The sequence below is a fragment of the Vulpes lagopus genome, chromosome 1 (assembly GCF_018345385.1).
Source record: "Vulpes lagopus strain Blue_001 chromosome 1, ASM1834538v1, whole genome shotgun sequence".
Taxonomy (NCBI): domain Eukaryota; kingdom Metazoa; phylum Chordata; class Mammalia; order Carnivora; family Canidae; genus Vulpes; species Vulpes lagopus.
In genome coordinates this window covers 85,614,016-85,639,793 of record NC_054824.1, presented here as the reverse complement: position 1 = coordinate 85,639,793, position 25,778 = coordinate 85,614,016, and the positions used below count along the sequence as shown (strand labels likewise).

The 25,778-nt window shown below is 35.6% G+C and overlaps 1 protein-coding gene across 34 annotated transcripts in view; it reads right to left on the bottom strand.

Annotated features, from left to right (window-relative positions):
* ZBTB20 (zinc finger and BTB domain containing 20) overlaps nucleotides 1-25,778 on the bottom strand; it is a 770,327-nt gene that overhangs the window by 398,829 nt on the left and 345,720 nt on the right. For 5 of the 34 annotated variants that reach the window (XM_041734232.1, XM_041733489.1, XM_041732681.1 and 2 more), the window contains exon 1: nucleotides 19,666-21,454. The exons of 28 other annotated variants lie outside the window; for them this stretch is intronic. The gene's annotated coding sequence lies outside the window, so the exon portion shown is untranslated. Of the gene's footprint in view, nucleotides 1-4,973; nucleotides 5,024-19,665; nucleotides 21,455-25,778 lie in introns of those variants that run through there. One more of the 34 variants, XM_041729892.1, reaches the window with a different exon arrangement.

The following is a 25,778-nucleotide window of genomic DNA, read 5'->3' as shown; positions in this document are numbered from 1 at the left end:
AAGAATGACTTTCAAATTTAATTGTTCATTCCCATCACCTGGAAGTGATAGTTACGAATGTAACTTGCTCGGCTCCCAACCAGGGATTGTAATTCAGTATGCAGGGGTGGAATCAAAGAACATGCATTTTAGCAACCATCCACATGATTTTGACTCAGGGTCAAGGATCCTCACTTTGATAAAACAGCTATAATGGAATATAAGTTGGCCAAATATTTATCCCCCAAATAGCCACACAGTGTGGCTATGCTTTCATTTCCTTAGGCCAGAACTTAGTCAGGTGAATTTAAGTTACACACAAATAAAACATGTTCACAGAATATGTTATGCTTACAGAGTAAAAAACAAAACAAAAAAAGCCACTTTTTTTTCAATTAAAATAAACTTCCTGAATAATTAGTATTTAGCTGCTAATATCTTCAATTTTTTTTCATCACTACTGGGTACGTGCAAGTATAAAGGCATGGGTCAGATTCATTTTCAACTCATCATGTTTTTCTTCTTACAAGAAAATAAACTTCCTAAAAATCAGTAAATTCCTTAAATAACAAAAGTAGCTATTTCTTCCTTGAAAGGCATTATAAAGTATTCTTGAAATGCATTTATCAAAATTGATGATAAAAATCAGTGCACAATTGTGAGTTGGATATTTTAAATGCAATTAATGAATTAATTTGCTAAAATAAAGATACTCTACCTATAAATGGAGACTGTTCTGGATCTAAGAGGAAATTTTAAAACTTTCACTTTCAAGGTTTTCCTAAAGAAAAAACAAATTCCAGAAAGGTATTTATAGTTTGTAGTACAATATGCTAACAGATGCATGAATTCTCTATATTTTAAAAGTTATTGTAAAGATAACAAAAGGATTATGGTCTTAAATTGTAATTGGGCATACAGTTAAGCTGCGGAGAAAAAAGATAACAATATGAGGAAAGTTTATTAGTATTACTAGATAATATAGTCTCGTGGTCAAGTGTAAGGCTAAAGGAGAATCTTCTCTTTGATACGTACTGTGTGAGTTAGGGTAAGCTACTGAAGATCTCAGAAACTCAGGCACAGCACTTCTCTCGGAAGGCTGCAGTGACCAGAGTGGGTACTGAATAAATGCAAGCAGTTGTTTATTGTAATAGTTGACAGTTTGTTATACAAGATATGTCATGGATAAGACTTACATAAATGGTACAGACATTGAGAGCTAAAGAAACCCAAAATTGAGAGAAAGTTGACATGACTAGTGAGGTTTTTGCAAGGAGAGATATTTGAGTTTGATAATTCAGAACAAATACGATTTGTCTAGAAAGTACGACAAAGACCATTTTAGGATACAGGGGAGATGTTGCTATGACCTGCAGATCAGAGGTAGAAAGTGTTAAGTAGTTTAGGACAAAATTGTTAAATAGTTTAGGATAATATGAGAAGAGATAATTTGGGGTAAAACAATAGAGGTTCTAAATTCCAAAATCACCTTTGGTTTCTGGTGGAATTTTTAATTGCTCAAATATTTTCCCAGTGTAATTCAACATCTTTTTATAACAATGGTCTGCAAATTTTGCTGTGTGTCAGAATCACCTGGAGGATTTATTCAAGCACAAATACCTATACTCCACCCCAAAGTTTCCATTCGGTAGGCTGCAGTAAGGCCCAGGGGTTTGTGTTATAATATATTTCTAGGTGTGCAAATGCTACTGGTCACTTTGAGAACCACTGCTTTAGAAGATGACAACAGTTGGATGGAAGAGGATTTTCCTCAAAGTCAGAAATGATTAGACAACTGAATAACCTTCTATTTCCTGTAAAATTTCATTGCCAGTGGCATACCAAGTCACAGAAGAACCTACATGGAGGTTACCTAAGGAAAAACAAATGCTTACTTTAACCTCCTAATCTCACTACTGGAGTCAGGTCTTTAACTGTGGGAATGAAGAGACCCACGCCCCATGGGGACCCAGGCCAATCAACCTGGAAACTTAGAGAACACTTCATCAGCATTAAGAATATTCAAGAATTGAAAATAATAGAACCAAGAGATTAAAGACAGTGGGTGGACTTTTCATTCCAAAGATCCTCTATCAATCTATGCGGCACATTTTGTACTTGGGTTATACTTGATTGCCTGCCCCATACTCCACAAACTATTTTCAACCCCCTCTGGTCATCCTTCACCTTTTTCTTTTCTTCAACAGGCAGTCAGGAATGAGCTGAGACAACAAGACCTCTCTACTTTGGCCTGGGTCACTGTTCAAGTATTTCCACTTCCTGCTTCAAACTTTTTCTCCTAAACAATCACTATTTAGTAACTACACTGTAGGAAATATTGTAAAAGGTAGAAGGAAGAAATGAAAGGCTCTGACTCTATCTTCTCACACGTGACTCCAAGGGCATCATCTCACTAGTTAGTACTTTATTTTCAATGGCAGACCCCCCCAAAAAAAAATTCTATTTGAAGATTCATGCAGAAGTCTTTGTGAAAAAAAGGCCGAAAGTGGATTTAAAATGTTTGACACTCCAAAAATCCCTCAATAACAGCAGCTTGTTTATTTTTTTTAGCCATTTATCTTTCCTTAAAATAAGAAGCTATATAATTACAAAGTATAATTAATAATAACAATAACAACAATTACCACAAGTACAACGGAAATAATGATAGTAAGCACCATGGGCCCAGATTCCCATAGTTACAAAGGATAAGAATTTGTCTTAGTATTTTCAAGAACAGACAGCAACCCAATAATACACGGGAAAATACTGAAAGGAAAAAAAAATCTTTCCTATGTTCCCTGGAAAGTACCACAGAAAAATAGACAATAAACTTTAATGCCTCTTGTTAAAGATCTTCATTTTACAGATCAGTTCAAGCAATTTAAATAGACAAAAACATGAGGCCTCTAACGTCTCTTAGGAAACAGTATCAACGTTAATTCCTGGCTGGTCCCAATTCCATTTCTAGTTAAGCATCCCCATCCACTCATAAGAAGAAAGAAATAGCATTTGTATAGTGTTTTACAGTTTATAAAGCACTTACACAAACATCGTATTATTTGATTGTCTCAACAATCCCGTGGGATAGCTAAGTAGGGAAAGTATTAATATTACACCCATCAGAAGGTGAGAGAATTAAGGATCAAAGAAGGAAATAAGTTACATTGGGTCAAACTGTGTGCTGACCTGAAAAGAAGCTTCTGGATTCTTTTTCTAGAACTTTTTAAAAAAGATTTTATTTATTTATTCATGAGAGACACAGAAAGAGGCAGAGACGTAAGCTGAGGGAGAAGCAGGCCCCCTATAGGCAGCCTGATGTGGAACTCCATCCCAGGACCCCAGGATCATGACCTGAGCTGAAGGAAGATGCTCAACCACTGAGCCACCCAGGTGCCCCTCAATTATAGAGTTTTTTACATAACATGAACAAGGCTCAGAGAATTTGATATCTGCTCAAGGTTACCAATGGCAGACCTGGGGGCTGGAATGCAGGTAATTCAGCCCAAGATGCCATGCTCTTTCCAAACCCTAGACTTGACTCTCAGTTGTAAATGTCTAGTTATGGTAAATGGCCCTCTCAAGATGAAGCTTGTTCAATTGCCAAGTGTTACAACCACTACTAGTGTCCAGGCTTTTTGTTTGTTTTTAGTTCATCTGACAAAAAGGTACACACTCCTTGAGAAGATGTGCAACTTTATATTACTTAGTCTGTCAAGAAAAAAAGAAGAGAATGTATTATTTCACTGGCTTAGAATACTGAGTTTTAAAAGTCACTCCGACTATCCACAGACACAGGTGACAACACAGTCCTATTTCCGTGGAAATGGTCATTACAAAAAAGACGAACCAAAAGACTAACCAACCTCAAAGGTTGCCCTCTGGCACAGGCTCAACTTTAAACTATTAGTTTATTTTTATTTAAAAGAAAAAAAAGATTTTACTTATTTATTTGAGAGAGCACAAGCAGGGAATGGGCAGAGGAAAAGCAGACTCCTCACTGAGCAGGGAGCCAGATGTGGGGCTCCGTCCCAGGACCCCAGGATCATGACCTGAGCTGAAGGCAGACACTTAGGTGCTGAGCCACCCAGGCGTCCCTGTCCACATATTTAGAAACAGAGTTTAAGAACATGTGGGTGGCACAATCGGTGAAGTGATTCTGGAATTTTGGGATGGAGTCCCACACTGGGCTCCCTGCATGGAGCCTGCTTCTCCCTCTGGCTATGTCTTTGCCTCTCTATCTCTTGGTGTCTCTTATGAATAAATAAATAAAATCTTAAAAAATATATGTGGACATGCCTATGCATATTAAAATGAGGAAAACAGTGTAAGATGTATGAACAAAGTAAATTACTCATTTTGTTATTTTCAACTCAAAAGTCTCCAAGGTGTAGATTCAGATTTTGAAACTTCTGGATTAAATTGCCATACCTCTTGCTGTTTTTAGTTTTTACACATATTTACTTGTATAACTGATATGCAATTTTTAGTTTGTACCTACATCTACTTTTGCCATTTGCCTGTTTTGTTTTTTAAGATAGTGATATTCGCCCTTCACTTGCATGTATGCAACTTCTGACTTAGAGCACTTATTTATTTATTTAAAAAATGATTAAAAAAATGATTTTATTTATTTTTTTCATGAGAGACAGAGAGACAGGCAGAGACACAGGCAGAGGGAGAAGCAGACTCCATGCAGGGAGCCCAATGTGAGACCCAATCCTGGGACTCTGGGATCACGCTGAGCCGAAGGCAGATGCTCAATCGCTGAGCCACCCAGGCACTTTGATTTAGACCATTTAAAGGTTTGGCAAAGGAATATCTTCCCACAAAAGACACAGAGGTTTCACCTAGAATGCATTTCGGGAATTTGTGCTCTAGAAGTTAAGGGAGGTCTAGGATATGAGTAAATATCAGTGAAATCAGACTGGAATTTTGAATACTAAGTGAAAACATTTATTAAAGATGATTGTTGTATGTAGTGAACAACTTACCTTACGACTGAGCATTGCAGAATTTCAGACTTGATGCTTCACTGGAGATACTATTTTTATAATGACAGAATATTAGTGTTGGAGTTCATCAAAATTATGTATTACAATTATCTAAGGCTTTACCATCCTATAAAACATTCCTGTAAAGTGACTGTCCATGCTTAAACACCTTGGTCTCAGGAGTTAATATTTGTTGATATTAGGGACTGAATATGACCCCTTCTCAACCTCCAAATTTGCATGTTGGAGTCCTATCCCCTAACTCACTGTATTTGGAGATAGGGTCTTTAAAGAGATAAATGCAGTTAAAAGAGGCCATAAGAATGAGACGCTCATCTATTAGGACTGGTGTCCTCATAAAAAGAGGAAGAGACACCAGGGCTGAGGAAACACAGGGAGAAGATGGCCTTCTGCAAGCCAAGGGGAGAGATCACATGAAATTCAACTCTGCTGATACCTTGATTCCTGGTCTTTTGACCTCCCAAACTGAGGAATTTAAGCTACTCATCTGTGATATTTTCTTATGGCAGTCCTCACAAACTAATACAGGCACTAAAGTTCTACAACTTGCCGAGTAGGAATTGGTTAAATCTACTTTATCGGTACAGAAATGGATTATGGTATTCAAAACATGAGAGAGACACAGAATCAATAAGTGGCATAACCAAGTTTTAATCTAGGTTTGTCCCTCAGACTAATATTTTTCCTTCTTGTTTGTTTTCCACCTTTGAGCACAAAAGGATGTAAAAAGTTAGTTTTTATATTGACCTGAATATTTTATTCTTGTATGTTTTATCACTGGGTTGTGTTCTACTTGGAATCACAGAAACAACATAATTTATCTTCTATGTGACAATCCTTAATATACTTGAACATATTTATCATATTCATTCTTTGTGAATTTCTAAACAATTCCAGTTCCCTTAACCATTCCTCATATCACACATCTCATTTCCCTACCCTCCTGGTCACTTTCCTTTAAGATGTTCCTATTCATTTAGATTTCTTGTACTAATTTGTTAAGCCACATATCACTCAGAAAGTTCATGAAAAATCTTTTAAAAATATAAAAAACTTGCCTTTATCCATTCTAAAAGATTCCTCTGGTTAGATGCATCCCGTCGCTCTAGTCTTTCAAGATGTTTGAAACATGATTCCTTAATTTCTTAATTCCATAGATTTTCTATGTATTTGGATTCATATCATCTGCAACTCTGATGGACATGCTTTCATCCCAGTAATTGAAAAAAAATGGTGGCCAAAATACGGCTTAGGATTCTCCTGACTTATTCCATAGGACTCTCTTCTATTATGACATTGAGCCATTTGTTTGCACTTAATAGTGTGGTCATTCAACCAGGTACCAATCCACCTGTACATCTAACCAGGCAAGATCAGATCATATATTGTTGATCCACTTTCACTGAAGTCATTCTGGTTTATAGCAAGCACCATTTCTTTCAGGGGAATCATAAACCACCGCTTTATGCTTTATTGTTTGAATAATACATCTAGGTCTTTGCTCAGGACTGACATCGTGTTGTTTGTCCTTATAAACTATCTTCTTATACTTTCCAAAAATCAGAACATGTTTTGCACTCCTAGTTACCTAACACTTTTTGTTGCTTCTCCTCAGCTACAAATGGCAATAATTACTTATCTTATTGGCAAATCCTCTCACTAGCTTATGGTTCTCTAGCCCTATTTTCAGGCTCTTCTCCTTTTCCTTTTTCCTATTTCCTTCCAAGGAATAGAGTCACTGCTGTGTAATCATGGATTGCATCCAGAGATGCTGGTCAGGGGTAGATCTGCAAACTAGAAGAGTATGGAGAATTTAAGATGCTGTCCTTGGGCCTGGCCATGCTGGCAGAGGAGAATGGGCTGTGATTAGGTGAGGCTTTGCTTTCATCTCTACGAATGGCTCTGCCTGACTTCTGTTTTTGACTTGTAGCTGTGCCCCTGGACAGGGCTACCTCCTTTTCTTACTCTGGATGATTTCCTTGGCCAAAGATTCAAGACAGCGTTGTATTTTTCAGTCTTTCATTGAGAAAGGTTGTAATATATAACACTTTCATTTTTCCACAAAGACTTTCTCTGAGGCAGGCATGTACCCCGACCTTTACCTAATCAAGAAAAGTTGTTTGGGGTGGGGGGATGGGAAATGGAAAAGCAGGTTGGACTTCAAATGCACAAATCACTTCTAATAAAAACACTAAGATTCAGGTGCCTGAGGTTAGAAATACTGGAGGGAATTCAATTACACTAATTAATATTTAAGAAGGGCTAGAGATCACATACTGAATGTGGGAAACTAGGCCAGTGAGACATGAGCATATGGGGAGGGCAAGATCAACTGATAAAAGTAACAAACAAATCATACATAAATGCTGCAACAGGAATAAAATAGAGAATATAAAATAAATGTTTCAACAGACTCTGAAGAGGAGGTAAATGGTCTACCACATGAAAGCAAAATGTTCTCACACACACAAGGCATTTTATTGGTTTTATGTAAACACCTATATTATAAAAACTGTTTATTTCAGGTAAGTTGGTAGAAATGTTACCCATTTGTAAAAACAGACTTAGTTTGGGTTCTGTGAATTCACAGCATACTGTATTTGCTTTCATTTCCTCACTGGCTCGTTAAGTAGTGGTCTCGGTAAGGCATGACTTTCCTACTGGGGAGTTCTCTAATGGCCAAGCCTACCTGGATACCCAAAACCTGATGGAAGGTTGAAAAGCAGCAGAGTATTCTGGGTTCTACACGCATTTTTCTTGTTCTGTCTCTGATGTCATTTGGTTGGTTGTCACAGCTTTTACCACATTCTCTCTTTGTACTTGATTGTTTTATTTGTGGTCCGGATAGTTAATTCTGATTTTTGATCCCTCTTTTGTATACTTCGAAGCTTTTAGAGAAGGCACTAAGTACCAGAACTGTCTTGCCTCTAGCATGTAAATGGTTCCTTCTTCTACAGTAGCATTTACCTAACCTTTTCACTTCTTCTCTATCTCCCTTCCTCCCTTTGCTCTAGTTCATCAGAAGGTCCTATTCCTGAGCCCTGTTCTACCGTTCAACTGCTCTTATTCCTTCAAAGCTCCACTCCATAGAAGCCACAATCTGTCAATATACAGGCCCTTCTTGGGAGCTCTGAAAACCAGAAGCCCAGAGAATTCACTGAACTGTTTTTGTTATCAACATCATTGTGTAGAAACACAGAGTGATAGATGAGAGGAGGACTGAGACTGAGATTTAGGCCCTTTTTTTTCAAATTCTCTAGTGTGCACAGATGGTAACTACAGACTGGGCAAACACCATGTCTATGCACAATGTGTAATATTAGTCTCGTGAAGAGAACAAAGCAAAAAAACAAAAACAAAAACAAGATTCTTGCCCTTTAGGACTTTAACGTCTAGTTGAAGAAAGAATTGAACTACACCAAAACCCATAAGAAAAAGCATTCCCAAAGGGTTGAATTGTCCTTAAATAATAAAGGAACAGAGAGAAAAAAATAAAGTTATTTCCTAAAATTTTGAACCAAATTAGTGGTTTTCAAACTATGCTTCATGGTCCCCAAGCTCACAAACAGATGATTACAAAGAGATGACTGAGCAGTTAAATGTTGAATTAAAATGTAAATGCTAAAAATTATATATTTGTATCAATTTATAATTGAGATAAAAATGACATGCAAATTAAATGTATTATGTAGTTTTATTATTTTCCTTTTTTTTAAGTTCTTATTTAAATTCCAGTTAACACACAATGTAATATTAGTTGCAGGTATAGAATTTAGTGATTCATCACTTACATACAACACCCAGTGCTCATCACAAGTGCCATCCTTAATTCTCATCAACCATTTAACCAGAACACAGACTCTTAAGTACAGAGAGCAAACTGAGGGTTGCTGGAGGGGAAGTGGGTGGGAGGCTTGGTTAAATGTATTTATGTAATTAAAAAAAAATATTGGGGACTGATGTGTTGCTAATAGTTAAATATGTACAGTAAGTTTAACTAGTTTTCACATAGGCCTCAAATTAAGGCTCTGAAATTGGAAGGCAAGCTCTTTAAAAACAAACAAAACTGTTGATACATGCAACTGCTTATGTGGTCTCATGATTTTCTTGACACCATATAGTATTCCATTCCTCATACAAAAATAAACTAAGCTTAAGCCGATATAATAATCCAGTCCTAAGTTTCCGTTTCTTTGCATATTTACCTTTATTTATATACAAAGGTATTTCTTTGCATATATTACCTTTATATATTTATACCTCAGAAACTGACTTTTATAATATTTACTATGATAAACAATTCTAATTTATAAAATGACTTTAATAAAATACTACTTTTACTAGTTCATATATAAAGGATACAATCACATTTATTTTGAAAAGAGGATGCTGTTGTTTATTTTTTATTTATTTATTTTTGTTTAAATTCAGTTAACATATAGTATATCATTAGATTCAGGGGTAGAATGTAGTGATTCATCAGTTGCATATAACACCCAGTGCTAGAGGACTCTGTTGTTTAAAAGAAATATGAAAAAAATCCCTGGATCAAAATATTTGTATGATCCCTCCAATTCGAGGCCATACAATTCTCATGGTTCTGGCTCCAGACTGCTTATTTTCTGAATTTATTGACTTGCTGGCTTAGATCACTGCATACAGCAGATATACTGGGCCCAAACCAGATTTCATATACTGGCTACTATCCCTTCAAGCCTAAGAAAGATGATATTTTTACAATGAGGAATAGACTATTTATTATGAAAACATCATGCATCAAAAGAAGTCACTTTGTCTTAAATTTACCCAGTACATGAAATTCACTAGATATTTGTAGAATGCCAGGTTATCATAATTTAATATATTAGTTTAAAATTTAACAGTACTAACTAACCAAAAAATAAGTCAATGGAAACTTCTTTAGGTAAGAAGTACTGCTTTTATTAATTACGTAATATATGGACATTTATTCATTTATTTTTACACTTACCCAAAAGGTATTATATCAAAAGACTTCAGAAGACTTTTTCCTAACATTAATCAGTCATTGTTTAATGGCAGAAAAAGAGTGAGCCAAAAATGATTTTCCACTACTACAGAGAATGGAACTAGCAAACCTGAGTTGAAAGATCCATTTTCCAAAACCTGAACTATGCTCTACTATGGAAATGTTTCAAACTTTCTTAACAGTGAAGTATAAGTCAATAATAAATTGACTTGAGATCTTCTATGGTCTCTATTATATAGTAGTCAAACCAGAATTTTTGTGTGTATTTAGTTTTTAAAGGCCGTGACTTGAAATGTACCATAGTGTATAGGTTACAAATGTACCTGGGTTTCTGTTTGGGCTTCACAGTCCTAGCTGTGAATTCTTGGGCAAATTACTTAAACTGCCTAAGCCTCAGCTGTCACTTCCATAAAATGGAAGAAATAATAAAAATACCGATTCTCATGGATTTGTAGTAAGAAATAAATGAATGTATAAAATAATGAATGAAAGTTGCTTAACATGTTGCCTAGCACATAAAATGCTCTTAATAAATATTAACCATAATTATTAAAATTGCTAAGCATCTAAAAGCCAGTTGTTTGCTTCTGATTTTTCCTCTGACCTGAATTTACTCATAATTTATTGACTATCTGTTCTTCCCTTCTGGAATGACGCTCTATTTAGATTTTTTCTGTTTCTAGAATGTTCTCTGGTTAATATCTCACCACCTGCACCCCAATTATCAGATAGGATTACAGGGCTTCATTCTGGTATTTTTGTATTTGTTTTTTTGTCAGTGCTTGTGTTATTTTCTCGTTCCTACTCAGTGGTTTAAAAAGTAAAACTCAAAGAACTAAACATTATGAGGAATTTATTAAGACTAATGGTTATCAAAATTGGGCAAAAAAGGATGTTATTAAAAATAAATCACACCAAGGGAGAGCAGCTGATGACAGCAGCTGTGAAATGGCTGTACATGGTGGGAATCAGTGAACCCCAAAGAAACAAAAGAAAAAAAATGGAAGGCCATGAAACTTACATGATTTACAAGATAAGTTTAAACTTAATGAACAGATTCTTTGGACTACAGGAGCCAGGGAAGTCATTTCTGGATGAATATTTGCACAATATAGTAACACTGAAAGGACTGGTATTCTCTGATCAAATGGAAATTACTAGTAAGAAGAGAGTGAGAAGACAAATGAAAAATTTTAGTGCATTTGATTTCATTACTGCATCACCTGCATTGAGGAGACATCTTCGTGGATACGGATATAGATGGAATGCCTAAAAAATGCTTGGTAATATGGCAGTAGCAACGAGAATGATATATTTTTAAGAGCCAGAGTTAGAAATTCATGGACAAGATAAATTAAAATTAGAACCCATTCAGCCGACATTGGGACAGGGTATTCTATGACAGGAAAGCTTTTCTTAAATAGGACTCTACGGATTTTGCGGTTTGAAAAAATATTTCAAGTAGGTGATAACAAAAACAGCAAACAGTTGGTTTACTGCAAAGATGCATACAGACTTATGGCTTTTTGCTTTGTGCCTAGATATCGACCTGCCTCTCCACTTCCATAAGCACTAAATTCAGTTAAAAAGTTAAAAAAAAAAAGGCAATAATGCCAAGGAAATTGAGCTGATCATATAGCATCATGCCTGAGAGAATAAATTATCAGGGTGATGAGCAACCAGCTGAAACGGGACTAGCAAACTTAACCCAAGTCAAGAAGGCAGTCTATATTGTTAAAACAAAAATATTACTAAGCAGAACCAAAGTTGTTCTTCATGGGAATAACAAGTGAATTTTTTTTTCTGAAAATCTACTTGGAGAACTCCTATGAGACTACTCCAAATGTGGAGATTCTTTTCAGAACTGCTCTTGTTGCAAATGAAATTTAAAGACATTTGATGAAACAAGTGAAACCTTATCAAAAAAGAGCCTTTAAATTACCTGAAACAAAATACTAGCCTAGTTAGGAAAAGGAAACTTAAGTCACTCACAAATGTTGGATAACACTGACTTAGACATAGTTGGAAGTATTTCCATTAAAGTCCTGAAAGCTTCCCTTCTTGAGAAGAAATTGTTCTCTCCTAAAACCCCATATTTAATTATAAACCAGTACCAAATGTATATTCACTTGAAATCTCCACTTAGAAAAAAACTGAAATACCAAATTTCATTCATCTCCATTCCAATATGAGCTTATGTAAGCTCCAAAAATCATCTTAAAAAGAAAAACATCACTCTCTCTTCTAATTAAGTATTCATGCTTTTTTTTAGTAGTTGGATATTTTTAGAATAACAATATGCAAGAGTATGATGTCATAGTGAATATAACCACCAGGTCAATATGATAACTTAATATATGACTTTAAAATTGAGCTTTCCTTTAATCCTACTATTCTATAAATAACTTCTTCATTCTGCCATGATTAAAATATCTTCTCATCAAATTTGATATAAAGGCACTAGATATGGTAAATATATTTCTGGCTTAAAATGACAACAATGCAAATTGTATGATAAAGACTATATCATCGTCCCACTTTCATTTTGATAAACTCTCTTTTTAGGTGATATCATTTCATGTTAGGCTTTTTGTGCTGCTTAATATTATAATTAATAATTCATATTTTTGTCTTTCCCCTCTCACTCTGACAACTTTTATTTTTAATCGGTGGGCATGTGCCAAATTGGTTTGTTATTTATTTATAATGTAAAATGACAAGGAATTGAATATGTGAAATAAGAGAGATTTTCTTTCATATAATAAAAAAATTCTTAGTAATGGGATATATCTTGCTTATCCTTACTGACTCAAGAATTTTAGATGGGTTAGATCAGATGGCACCAGTACCTCATATGACAACACGTAATAAACATATTAAATGGAACTGTTCATTTATGTTTTTAAAATTCATTTTAGTTTTGTGAAGACAGCTGGGCACATGCATAAAAAGAGGACAAAAAAATAACAAAATTTTTAAAAGACTCCTTATTCTGATAGATCCTATAGTGCCAAGTTAAGTAAAAATTCTGACCAAACAGATCTATTTGTATTCTCTCCTAAATGCTAAAACATGCAAATTTAGTAGGAACAAACACAGAGAATTTCAAAGATACGGAATTTCCATTAAAATAAATAAAAAGTTCTGACTTTGTAGGGCTTTGCAGAGCATTAAATGATTCCTTCAGTTTTCCTCCTAACCAGAAGCCGCATAATTTGAAGTCTAGAGCACTGAATGGCTACGGCAGGAAACCTTGGAGAATGGTCTCGGGACATCCACAACCAAATCACCAGAGGAGCTGGCTAGAATGAAGAACCACAGGCCCTGCCCAGGAGCTACTGTAGAATCAGAATCTTTAAGGATATGACCCTAGAATCTGCATTTACAGCCAGCACCTGAGCTGGAATTAAGTTTGAGAATATCTTATGCCAAACCCCTGCTTCTCACCAGAGGTTCCCCTTGTCAGTAAGCTTTTTCGATTCATCCTTCAAGTTGAACAGTGAACTTGAAATGTGAAACCGTAACGAACCATAACACATTTGATCAAGTAATATGCTTCCTGAAAGATTCCAGCATCTCTCATTTCTCCTATTAATTTCAGAACCATAGTCTACTGTCACTGCCCTGCCTAAGGCAGCCCCTTCTCTCTCGCTCTACCTTTGTTGTCAACCGGTGCAAAATATTCAGGCTTTGATATCACCCAATTAGTCTCCATCACTTGGAACAAGAAAACTTTTCCCAAGGATTTGGTCCCAATGTCCATTTAAAACTTGACCATTAACAGACTATATTTGTATATAATATTGAACACTTCAAAATAATTTTATGACCTTAATTATCTTGATCATTACTAAAGTGGAGGAGGTTTGTAGGTTGACATTGAGCCAGATGTGTGAACTGATGCACAGGGAAGTTAAATCCTTTAACTAAGCTTAACTCGTTAAGTGGTAGCATCTGAACTAGAGCATAGACATTCTAACCTTACACTGCCCTGCTTTTCAACCTGCTCCTTGGGCAAATCTTCTGTTGCCTTTATGGAAAATGCCCATTTTATAGGCTCTGTATCTGACCTATTTTGTCTATACTTTCGTGTAAATGGTATTTATCTTTCAAAAATGCATTATGAGAAAAAAGCTAATTTTACTGTTTACCATAAGGACTTTGCAATCTGGGATGGTCCAGTTTAAAATAGCAATAATAGCAATGCTAGTGCCAGTGCTGGGAGGTACTATTTCTGACCCGGTAAAGAGCTCAATTGTAAAAATCTTATCATTTTGAATTTCCATAATTCACTTTAAGGTTTAGTGCTAGTGTGGATTTAAGAAAGAAAATATAACTGCTGCCATGTTGAATGTGTATCAAAAAATTACCAATAGCCTTGACTACTACTTGGTTAGCTGTATTTCACGATTTGAAGATAACCATGGAAAGCTGTATTTTAGAATCTCATTCATAATAACGGCTGTATAATGAAAGGAAATAGAAACTATTAGCATAGGTATAATGTTAACGAACTGTGAATTTTCAATAGAGCTTTATCAGACCAGATTACTTGAAAAATGTTACCTGTCCGTAGGAAGAAGATACCCCCCACCCCCCACCACACACACACACAGAGGCATACATACGAATGTTCATATTTAAGTTTTAAGGGAAAAAGACCAATAAATCTGTCAAGCACTTTTACTCAAGTGGCATTATAGGATCTTTCACAAATGGGAGTAGATTTATATTTTAGTATATTTTGATCCTCAGAGGTAAGCTGAGGAAAAGGATGGAGAATGTGTTTTTTGGGGAAGGGGCTTGGAGTGTGTGCACTTGGTGAATTTAAGCTCCCTGAATTTAATGAAGAAAAATGTCATTATTCTGTGTTTATATATCTTTGTGTGAAACAAGTTCTTTCCTCCATAACTAGAGTTTACATAGGCTCTATCGTAACACCCTTTGAGAATCCTTTTAAACATCAAAATGGATTTTTCCAAATAAAAAATCCCATGATTTAGCTTTATTAACATCTGAATGAATGTTTCCATTGATTTGTCCAGAAGAGGGAACTGAGTATGATTTAGAGAGCAATTTTTTCATGATGATCAGTAGCAATGTTTCCCTTACATCAGAAAGCAAGCTATACAAATACAAAGCATTAGATATAAACCTAGATAAAAATAATATTGTAGAGTCTAACTGGTATCTGAGAGGTGAGGACAGGCTGAGATGGACTCCTTGGCTTCCTTCTGTCCCAAAATTTTCTGTTTCCTTATTTCCTATGGTTACCACCATGGAACATGTTAAAATCTCAGTAGGGACTCTGTTTCAACTTTTCCTTTCAAAACACAGTGAAAAAGCTTAATGGAAAAAAAATGTCCTTCCTATCTCCATGCCAGGCACAGTGTAAGATCCACAAACTTAAAAGCCAGGCAAATAGACTTTTATGTGCCCCAAAGCTCGGCAAGTGACCTAGTGCTACAAAAATTCCCAAATAGGCATGTGACCTGACTAATGTGTGCTGTGAGATGAGTCAAGGAAAATGGAACCATCTGTACTTTTATTGGACAGTCAAATAATTCCTTTCTGTCCATCCAAAAACATAATTTGTATATTTTAAGGGAGAAACAAGAGGAGTTTTTTCGAAAGGGATCAAATTTTTTGAATCGGTAATATAAAATGATCTGAAACATATAACCTAATCAAATAGGTAAAGATAAGCAAAAAGGCTTAGAAAAATCATGGCTACCTTTAAAAATTGCTACTACTCATCTGTGTATTAAGGCTTCTTTTAGATTTATAGGAAGATATCAGGGGAAATGACGGAATTGAAACTGTAATCTTTAAGCAGTGGGGTGTGGGTACACTTTCTCCTTTGTGACAAAAGCTACCAATATCTGAACTCTTAGAGGGGCTGATGGCAAGAAAACAGAGCAAGCAACTGGAAGGCCATGTTTTTGTACATGTTTACAAAGTTTCGCCATTTGTTTTTTAAACCTATTTGTCAACCATGCATCATACCTCTATTATCCCGTATGGGTATTTGTTCTACTTTTCAAGTTTTAGTTTTGATAGAAAGGAGGAAGACAGACAAGTAATAACCGGTAAAATATAATAATAAAGATTGAGTCTGTCGAAAACTGCACCTAACAAAATATGTATATTTAGAAAGTAAAAGGGTGAGATGGAAATGAGTAGGGTATCATGGATAAGGTGACAGACAAGCATCTAGAGAATCCTAAAATACGTCCTTCATTTCATAAGTTAAACTGCTCCCTCACTGTATGGATAAGGAAATCCAACACATTACAACATTAACAGCAGCTAATATGTAGAGAGGTCTACACCACAAGCCAGGAACTATGTCAAACATTTCAACATATCATCAAATTTAATTCTCACAAATATCTTACAAAGCGAGTGTCATTATTTGCATTTTATAGACAAGAAAACTAAAGCTGACAGAGATTAAATACCTTGTTCAAGGTTGCACAGTAACTAAGGAAAAGCAGCAAGATATGAATTCAGATCTCTCTGATTTCAAAATCTAGGCTCTCAAGCACTAGGCCAGTAGTTCTTAGTTCAGATTATACATTAGAATCATCTGGGAAGCTTTTACAAACTTCTGATGCTTAGACCCCACCTCCAGAAAAATTCATCAGAATTTCTTGCATATAAGGCCTGGACATGGGTGTTGGTTTCAGAGCTCCCCTAGATGACAGTAATGTGCAGCTGGATTGCGAACCTCTGCACTACACTGTCCTACTCCCCATGAAGATCAGTAGACCCATACTGGGGTGAGGTAGTACTGGTAACAGTGTCCTAAATGTCTTTGCAATGGCTTTTCCCCTGCCTCACCATATATTCCTCACCACATTTGTTCTTGACTATCTGAAAAAGTAATATACATGCGGAAATTTTTACAAAGCATTGTCACAGGAGAACATGGTCATAAGTCCACCGAAGAGAAGCTGTTCATATCATTCTATGGGCTATGATGAATGAACACAAGGAAGACTCAAGTTCATTACTCTGATCCCCAAAAGGGGAGTATAAGGCTGGTCTTAAATGCCCTTTGTACCAAAGCAAGTCACTAAAATTTGGAATGGCCTCCTCTCTTTTCACAAATCCAACAAGAATAGCTACTAGATCCAAGGGGGAAAAGATCCAATTACCACTCCTTTATAAAGAAATTTCACTCAGGATCTCAAGGCAACTGAAAGTCATTCAAAACATACAAGTAGTATGTAAAGAAAAAGAAGTAAAGAAAAATGTGTGTAGTAGAAAGATAGTAAGATTTCAAGTCAGGAGTCTTAGAATTTTGACTGTCCTCTGCCACTTTACTGCCATGACTAGAGACCACTTAGCCTCAATTTCCTTTTCTGTACTTACCCTACATCTCATAGTGATTTTAAAAGTGTGGCTCCCACCAGCATCATTTGGGAACTCATGAAAGAAATGCAAATCATTAGTCCTTACCCTAGATTCAGAATCAGAACTCTGGGAGAGGGGCCCAGCAGTCTGTGTTTTAATAAGCACTCCAAGTGATTCTGATGCATCTACTTCCATGGAGTTGTTGTTTAAGGATAAGAGGAGATTGTGCATAAAATTGTTAATTTTTATTACTGTCTGCTTATTCAGAAATCTCAAATTCTCTCACAGAAATATTTAGAGAATTCATGTTATAGTCTACATTAGTTAGATTAATAACCTCACTTCTGAATTTCACTTTGAATGTGTAGACGAGGAACAAGTCAACCAGAGGTTATGCAATTAGCTTGGAGTCAAAGAGAAAGCAAGGAGTAGAACTGAGAAGGAAACCCCAGAGTGAACTTGATTTTAATTCAATCAAACTGTTAAGGTACCAACCACACACTCTCATCTATAATCACAATGAACCTTTTTATAAACAAATCTCTATCTTCTCAGCTAAAAAAAATTTTTTAACAGTACCTTTTCAAATTTTAAAACAGATTGACTTCTATGATTCTGGGCTAAAGGCAGCTCAAGAAACAATAAGAAGTCATCAGCTTTCTATAGTGAAAAGGTACAATTGCTCAGATCCCCCCTTGTGTGAAGTGCAGACACTTCCCTTGCTTACCTCCTATTTCTGACCATTGCTAATGGTGGAAATCCTGGTAAATAAAAGTACATAGCTAGTGGTTGGGTTCAATCTGTAATGTTTCTGTAATTTTTATAATTATTTCTATAATATTATTATTTGGATACTACAAAACATAAACCGGGTTTTAGGAGATGCTTTTGGATGGTTTTCTCCCCCAAGCTTCTGATAGCAGTCCTCTATCTTTTTGCTGTAATTTATCTGATATAGCTTCTAAGATGCTTGATATTTTCACAGGCAAGGGTGCAGAAAAACAAAGAGAGAGCGAATAGGTTGTTAATGAAATTCTCTGATTGTAAAAAGCACTTTGCAATGATCAGGTGGTAAATAATAATAAGAGGAAATAACACAAAGTGCCTGGATGCCACAGCAATAGTCACTATATAAATGCAGAAGAGATCAGACATGAATACAATTTGCATTTTATGCAGCTTCTGCATGTGTATATGGAATATACAGTTGCTAATTTTTCCATAGTACTGGTAAAATATTGTTCAAAATCTATTCTCACTATCTCCTCACTTTAAAAGACATCATACAGAAACATCCATCTGTCCTAATGAAATGGTGAATGTGTTAAAGAGGCTAGAGAAAGAGCCTCTTTGCACGCATGAAAAGAAAAAAAAAGAGCTCAAATAAGAGGAGAGAGTGAAGAAGAGGAAATGGTAACACTTTGGAGACATGCACTAAGGTGATCTTTGAGAAACAGGAGGGATAAGTAACTGTTAACATATGGCAGAGGAGCTATGATGAAGAGACATGGTCATACAGCAAAAATACAGGCCTCGCTGTCTCTCTGCTGGGCTGTTGTTACAGTGGTGGTTCGTTTTACATGGAATCAGGGAGAAGGTGACAAGTATGGGTTTTGTTGCTATTATTGCTGTTTAGCTTAGCTCTATTACTAACAGCAACCCCATACCAGATTTTTCCAGCAGTTCCCGAGCTCAGTACTTATCGTGACTTTGCCTTCAATTTGCACATTATTTTCCCTTAGGACTTTATGTGTTCATGACCAAAGGCCCATTCATTAAGTATCTTAAATCCTAGCCCATGGTTACTCTACTTTTGAGACTAGGAGAAGATGCTAAGATTTGGGGAGGTTCTCTTAGTCATAGGGGAAGAGTCTGATTAGGATTCTGAGAAAGCAGAGACCTTGATAAAAAACACCACTAGCCAAACAGTACCAAGCAGTGAAAAGTTAATCAGCCAAAAAAAAAATACAATTCTCTCCCTTCCTTTGTCCTCTTCCTTTGTCAAATAAAAGATTGTTTCTAAAATTTTTTCTGTCTCTGGTCTTAAAAAGCAGGATTGGACTTGCACATACAACTGTATTTCAAAATATCTCAAATTTCCAACTTGGAAGAAGACACATAAACTTTCTCAGAGAAACTCAGAGAAAGTAACTCTGCATATTCACAAAACTTTCACTTATTTCTAGAATAGAATAGGAAAATGAAGAGATAAGTACCAACATAAGAAAGGAGTAATAATATTAATAATAATGATATTAATAGAATACTTGGGATCCTAGAGCATGTTTTATTACAAAGATTCACCTGCATTAAGGGAGACTCCAGGACAAGGAGGTCGGTAAGGTTATATTTCTATCTTCAGGATTCAGCCAAAGTCAGACTCTCCGGAAAGCTGTAAATGCTCTCAGAACAGACTTTAGTAATGAGATTGGAACGAATGCTGGGACCGTGGCATAAAAGCATCTTCCTGTCCCTTGTTCTAAAAGTTAACTATTAAACCATGTGTTGTTCATTCTGATTTGTTTTACTCAACTCTAGAAGCAAGGACACTCTGATCAGATTGCCCTGGGCAACTGAATACCTAGTGAAGCTTTTCTGAAGACAGTGTTCTTCCCACCAGCCTTATCCACAGGGCATCTATTATCAGACTATCAATTCTGTGTTACTGGGAAAGGATGGAAAGTATATTTTTTTTGAAGAACAAGTTCTTTCTCTCCCTGAGTTTTCTGTTTTTCGGTACATTCAACATTTTAAGTACTTGATCTCCTCCCTGCCCCACCCCCATTCTTTTTTTCTAGTCTATTCTTTTAATTATTTACAGACTCGCTTGTCTGGACACTTCATTTTAGTAGAAGTTGACTGATTTTTTTCAACACCTTTTAGTGGAATGCAGTAGGAGATGCATAGTGAGGGAATTGGTCTTAAAGGTATTTTTAGTTTAGTTTTTTTTTTTTTTCTGTGACAGAGATCTTTTCCCCTTATTGATTTTCCCCTGTGGACTGTCCACTCTATGGCTTGAAATGGAGACAACGTGTTTGAAAAATTGGCTGTTAGTACTGTTCAAACCATTTTTCAAAACAGCTCTTGTAAGCCCCATTTTATTCTGTTTTAAGGAGGGTTTTGTTAGGGCTGGTTTCATTTTCTTTGAGGAGTCATGCTGGCAGAGAAATACAGTCTAGAACTTTGCTTTTAAATGTGGTATGATCGGGATTATAACCATATTGAATCTATATTCAAAACGTATTATATTGAGCCTGTGCAGCTAAAAGGAAAAAGAGGTCGTAAGTCTTCAATATTTTTCACAAACATGAACACCAAAGGATGGAAATGCTAAAGTTCACCAAGCACAACATAACACCCTGCCGTTGGAAAGATATTTTCTCATGCTCAAAATTCATTGTGGGGGGGAGGACATTTATACATGGGATTTTCCTCCATATTTTTAATAATGAATACTTGTGAATATGCCTTATGTTTATATAATATCCATGCAGTATCACTTTTGTGAAAATGATACAAACAGCATGACAGGAAGTCCATTTTGAATACAACTGAAAATAGCACCATCCTATGCTCATCTTCTAAAACCATTAATTTTCACTTAATTAAGACTCAATGCTTTCCAGGGAAGAATAAAAGTTGAAGAATTTGGGGATTAAGAGAAAAGGTGAAAATAAACAAAGGTATTCAGAGCTATAGAAAATGGCAATATTTGTTTAAAAAAAACAGGTTTGGGGCCAAGTGAGTATTGACAAACACATAATAAACTTTCTGAATATTCAATAAGTAAAAGAATGAAACATGTACCTCATTTTAAATTTAAAGTAATAAATAATAATGAAGAAAAATCAAAATTGACAATAGGTCAAATTTGAGGGAAGGACATTGAAACAAACATTCATTGCCACTGGAGAAAAGGTGAATATCAGAGAAACATCCCAGGAAAAACCTCTTGATGTGCAAACAAAAACTCAGCATTATACAATAAAGTTTGCATATTTTTCTTTTCAGAGAAATATTTGAAGAAAGATGGTCCTAAGGTTTGTGTTGTAGTTTCATTCTTTCTTTTTTTTTTTTTTTTTAGATTTTATTTATTTATTCATGAGAGACAGAGAGAGAGAGAGGTAGAGACACAGGCAGAGGGAGAAGCAGGCTCCATGCAGGGAGCCTGATGTGAGACTCGATCCCCGGACCCCAGGATTATGCCCTGGGTCAAAGGCAGATGCTCAACCACTGAGCCACCCAGGCATCCCCATCCTTTCTTCCTTCCCTTCTATCTTTTCTTTTCTTTCTTTCTTTCTTTCTTTCTTTCTTTCTTTCTTTCTTTCTTTCTTTCTTTCTTTCTTCTTTCTTTTTTAGCTAAAATATCACTTTAAATTTCTAAATTCTAGGGAAATTTCAGGACATCCTTTTAGAAGATCTGATCCAAATGGAGGAAGTGGTTGTGGTAAAGTGATAAATTAGGCCAATCTATGCTTACAACAAAGTTCTGGTACTTAGAGTGTAAAGTGGCACTCAATGGTCCAACTGCACAAAGGCAAATTAGAAAATCAGGTCCACGGGGCACCTGAGTGGCTTAGTCGGTTAAGCCTTAACTCTTGGTTTTAGTTCAGGTCATGATCTCAGGATAGTAAGATACAGTTCTGTATTGGGCTCATGCTCAGCAGGGAGTCTGCTTGTCCCTCTCCCTCCCTCTCTGCCATCCCCTTCTGCCGTGCTCTCTCTCTCTCTCTCTCTCTCTCTCTCTCTCTCTCTTTCTATCTCTAAAATAAATGAATAGGGATCCCTGGGTGGCGCAGCGGTTTGGCGCCTGCCTTTAGCCCAGGGCGCGATCCTGGAGACCCGGGATCGAATCCCACGTTGGGCTCCCGGTGCATGGAGCCTGCTTTTCCCTCTGCCTATGTCTCTGCCTCTCTCTCTCTCTGTGACTATCACAAATTTAAAAAAATAAAAATAGAAAATAAAATAAAATAAAATAAATGAATATATAAAACATTGAAAAAAGAAAAGAAAAGAAAAATGAAAAGAGAAGAAAAGAAAAGAAAAAGAAAAAGGAAATCAGGCCTTAGTACTACCCTGGAAAATAAAGATTCTCAATTTGAAGTGTAGTCCTATCACTGCTTTACTGTATGTGGAAAACATGGTGACATTACATATCTCTATTTTTGGTGATCCTAAGGAAAAGACAATACTATTTTTTGGTATGGATTTTCTAAACTGTAAACTATACAGAGGCATCTGAAAGTAAACTGATATTAATGCCTCTTTAGAGAAACATATAGATTGGTGATGAATGGATTTAAAATGTTTTAAATATTTGCTTTATAAAATTACTAAATACTACTAGTACTACTACTAGTACTATTACTAATTCTTCCAGAAAGTTGGTGTGAGAAAAGTCTACAGGATACAGTCTACAGAATACAATTGTTGAGAAGAATCAGCAGATTTTAATTTTGGAAAAAAAATATGAAGACAAGACACAGAATGTTTTTCATGGGCAGTCAAAAACTCCTGGTCTATGAGAACTAGTAACAACCTGTCTCCTAAAACCAAAGGATGCAGTGAAGAAAGCTGCCTGGACTCCTGTGCTTTGCTCTTCTGGAGATCCAGTGAATCCATAGCCCTGAGTTCATATTTCCATTAAAATGATAGCACAGTAAAATCTCATCATCACTTTGTTTGCTTTGATGAAATTGGCCATGCCCCCAATTAAATTATACTACAAACTTCTTTCCCACTACCAATAAGGTAAACATAAAACCAGGTGCAAGCATTTGGTAATGGAGAAAAGATGGGTTTTAGAGTCTTAGAAACTTGAGTTTGTATCCTATTTCCACCCTTTAACAAGCCATTTAACCTTTCTAGGTCAACATTTTCTTATCTATTAAGTAAAGATAATGGTACCTATCTCACAGGATTATTTTAAGAATTAAATGCACAATGCGTGGTATAGAGAGGTCACTCAATAAAAGGAGCCAAATCACTGCCTGCACTAAAATCCAGATAAAACATATTTAGTCAGGACTACTCCTCCGTGCAGGTAGATCTGGTGTCCATGCTACAAAATCCATTAAGCTGAAATAATTTGGTCATTTTAACAATACTCTTTAGAGATTTTTTAAAATGACATTTCCCAAAAGTCAAGCTAACTTATGGTTATATGAATTGCTGCATTTAAAAGGGTGCTTCATTCATTCATAAAATAGCGCATTTGGTTTTGTTCCCCCAAATCCAGGGTCATAGAGACCTTCAACCATCAAAGATAAAACTGATGTTTAGAAAACCCTGTTGTTGTTGTTGTTTTAATTACGGTAGGAAATGAATGCAGATGATTAGGATAACAGCAAGTGCCCCCTAAGTCATAGCAACATGGAAAAGAAATCTGCCATGCAGATGAACAAGAATGGAATGACGAAACACTTGTGAGAAATGGAGGAGTAAAGAGCAATATCGAGTCCTAGAAGACTGTTAAGTTAAACTAACTCTGACTCTGAGCTGAGAAGTAAAGATTCAAGAATACATACCTGTGGGAAGAAAAGCAGTAAGAGCAAAAGTCCTAGGAACTGAGAAGCATTTAGGAATAAAATCCTTAAGTAGATGTTCCAAGGTGGTGCTAGCTTCAGAAAATACAAATATTGATGGGTTAAATCAGGACTGAGGAAAATATAAGACCAAATATGGGCAGCTCAGAGGGAAAAAAAATAGGCAGCTTGGGACTCAACTGTCATCACAATTCATTTGTGTTTCACATCCCACTGTTTGTGACATTAACAGAATTTCGAATTTAGCAATGAACTATTTTTGTATTGTGAATCTCTGCAGCCATTTTCCATATGTAGCTACCACTGCAACGAGCAATAATAGCCTTTGATCTTTAGAATACTTCCAATTAATACTATTCAAATTAGGGGTCACCTAACAGTTTCTCACGTTAATTCACTTTTTCTTCTATTTGAAGTGGAGTGTTATCCCTGCTCTTTATTTGCATCAAGTCCAAATTATTTGACTATTTTAGTAACGAATCCTTTGGTTGCTTTCGCTTTTATTATCATTTTTCAAAAGATAAAGTTAGTTTTAGATTTTTGAATTCTATTTTCACTTAACTAGAATAGCTACAGCAAATCTTGACATGAAGTCATTTAAACAGGTAAAGTTTACTCACAGAATTCCTACTGTGGGACAAACATTAAGCAAGACAATTTTAAGTATTACTATTTTATATTAATAAACTATTATACATATGTATGCACACACACAAATACATCTATACACACATATATATGTGTGTACTTATATATATGAATGATGAGTTCATATTCATTGCACCCAGGGCTTTTATGTCTTGTTTTTTTTGCTGTCGTTAATGGATATCATTTATTGAGTAACTATTATGTTCCGAGGACTCCTGTAGGCACTGTACACACCTACCATATAATAAGGCCACTATTTCTCCATTTTCGACTTGAGGTTTAGACACAAGAAATAGCATATCTGTGAGCATGTGATTTGAATGGTGGATGTGATAACCAAAAACATGGCTACGCAACTATAGAATCTATGTTTCTTTTCACTACCTAGTTCTGTCTACAAGCAAGCCCACAGTTTTAGACAGTTATCATAATACATTGTCGAGATTTCACATAACTGCTTTGTCCTAATACAGTGTTATTCCATTGTGTCATCATTCTCTTAAAATCATTTATACTTTCATAGGACATCTACATTGACACTCACATGTCTTTTCTTTTAAAATGTAAAAAATTCTTTAAGCACCTACTATGAGGCACATGTCAAACTAGATATCTTTGTTCACCATCATGTTAAAATACAGATCTGCAGCTAAGAATCTTCTCCTTCCCAAAGACACCTCTTTAGTTAAAATCATATTTCTCATCCTTTTCAGTCCCTGATGGTATAAAGAAATGTAGCACTATGTGAAAAACATGAGCTTTAGACTTAAAAGTTCCTTTTAATAAAACAAACCTAGTTAGTTACAAATTGTCGAAACAAAATCTGTAACATGAAGGTCATTTAAGGGAGATTTAAACATCATTTCTACCTAGAAACAGAAAATTAGTCTGCATAATGTCATTTATCTACTGAGCTAAATTATATTATAATTTTCAGCTATAAACCCAGATTCTTAATGTGTGTTGTAAAGATGGTATTTCTGACCTACCCCCAGTAGGAAATGTGTTTTGAGTTGTTTTGTCAGTAGTGATAATGGAGTTGCACTGGACAAAATATATTTTCAGCAAGTTTCCTTGGTAATGAAAATAACTGTAATAGTAATAATAATAATAATAATAATAGTAATTAGCATAGTAATGATACCATTTGTTGAATATGTTACTATGTGCCAAGTACTGTGATTAACACTTTATGTTCATTATTTTATTCATTTCTCAAAATAT